Source organism: Gavialis gangeticus, unplaced genomic scaffold (assembly GCF_001723915.1).
Source record: "Gavialis gangeticus isolate Ggan-Ray unplaced genomic scaffold, GavGan_comp1, whole genome shotgun sequence".
NCBI lineage: Eukaryota > Metazoa > Chordata > Crocodylia > Gavialidae > Gavialis > Gavialis gangeticus.
Genome location: NW_017729033.1, coordinates 67006288 through 67008535, shown reverse-complemented (window position 1 = coordinate 67008535; position 2248 = coordinate 67006288).

Sequence of the window (2248 nt, the reverse complement as noted above, 5' to 3'; positions counted from 1 at the left end):
CCATCAAAAACTCCCCAACCCCCCCCCCCCCATGTGGGATGGGACTGTGAGTGGGTGGGGAGTGGTGTTTGAGAGGGAGATGGACAGGCAAGGCTGGGATCACAGGGTGGAGTCATAGGGTGCTTTAGATGAAGTGCCAGAAAGACCCACTAAAGCGCCCAATCTATACAGACATAGGGTTAGCTGGGTTAAAGTAATGTGCTGTCTCTTTTGGGCATATGATGGGCTCAGTGTGGGAGTGCTGAATTTAAAGTAAAGGATTGTTTTTGTTTTGTTTTAACATCTGTAAGCAGCCTGAGTGAGCAATAACACAGCTTGTCTGTTGTAATGTAGTTGGAGCACAGCCATGGTGAGGCAAATCACATAAAATACTGACTTAAGTGTAGTTTGTTTTGACAAATTTAAGAATGTGCTCCAATATGTTTATTTAAAGCAACACCTAGTATCTCAGTCATAATGAAACAACATTATCTTTAGTAAACACCATTTTAAGGGGCCTGTGGCTGAGCCATAAAAAATAACCCTGTGATGAATACAATCATGTTTGAAAGGTGTTTTTTTAAGTTACTAAAGCAAGCAAATTTGGCTCTGCCTTTTGCATATTCTGCCTTAACTGTGCTTGAGTACTTTCCATTGAGACAGATTCTCCCCAAAGATGCCTTTACATTGCTTCTATAACTGAGAGGTCAACACATGTAGCTAGTAGGGTTGTGCAAAACAGCACTGCCCTGTTTCGACTTGCATTTCAACGTTTTGATGGAACAGCGTTTCGTTTCAAATTTTGTTTTGACTCAAAACCACTGTTCTGTTTTGTTTTGTCGAAACAGTTTAGCTGTTTCTACACTGTTTCAATGTTTCGTCCATACGCTACAATGGGGAACCTCAAAACAGCCTGTAAATTTGTCATTTCTGTCCTGATTTGGATGAAACTTGCAAAAATGGTAGCCGGTTCTGAGGGCATGAAGCCTGCCATGTTTCAAGGAGCTAGGTAGAAGGGGCTCAGAGAAACTGTACCTCAAAGTCTTGAAAGCAAAACTCATGTCACGTGTGTGGGGTCAAAACTGCAGGCATACTAGCCCCTGCTGAGACCACAAAGTCTGGGAAGTTTCAAGGAGATAGGTGCAGGGGTTTTGGGGAAGCTGCACCTCAAGCTGCGGACAAGCAAAACTCATGACATGGGTGACACTGTGCGCGCGTTAGGGTGCAGCAGGGTGAAAACTTCAGGCGTGCTAGCCTCTGCTGAGGTCACAAAGCCTGCAAGCTATCAAGGAGATAGGTGCAGGGGGAGTCTGTGTTCTGGGGCCCTGCACCTCTAGCTTCTGACAGGCAAAACTCGTGTCATGGGTGCTTGTGGGACTGTGTCTGTCTTGGGGCACGGGAGTGTATGAAAACTGCAGGCCTGCTGGCCCCTGTGAAGCCTGCCAGCTGTCAAGGAGATAGGTGCAGGAGGAGTCTGGGTTCTGGGGCCCTGCATCTCTGGCCACAGGCAGGCAAAACTCGTGACATGGGTGGGTGACACTGTGTATGTGTTCAGGTGCACCCTTCCTGGCAGTGGGGCCTCTGCACAACATGGCAGTGTGCCCCACTGAGGTCTTCTCCTCCCCTACAGCCTCTGTAAAGAAGCAGCAAGTAAAAATAATGTAGATCACTCAGCAGTCTGCACCAGTAGAACCAGTAGCATCTAAAGTAGCTAAACAGAACTGTCACAGAGCCTTTCTTTTTATAAAGGAATTGACAGCAAGAAGTAAAGATGTTGTGTTGGATATATGTCACTCGTGGTGTGTGATGGCTTATCTTGTATTTTTATGTTTATTATGGAAAAAACCCGTAATAGTTAGAGAAATATATCTTATGAAGCTTTCTGGTGGAAAAACCCTTTGTCAGGCTGAGGAAGTACCTGCAGTTGGTGTGTCTCCCGGTTCTGGATGGAAGGAATAGTAAAGAAGCCAGAGGCTGGGCTGGCATGCAATGCAGGCAAGAAAGCTAGTCAGTGAAAATGGAAATGGAGGTATCAGGAGGTGAGGGACAGGTTGGCTTGGGGGGGGGAGGAGGAAAGGGGGATGTAGCAGCGCAGGTAAAAGTGCAGAGGTACCTGGGGTGTCAGATGTCTGGCAGGTCGCAGCGTGCCAGAATTCCACTGGTGTATACTGAGTCCATGAGTTTGTGTACCTACTAACTAGGAGGCTGATGAAGTGCAGTTCATAAGCCCATCTCTGAAAAATGGTTTATACATTTGAACAAGTACATA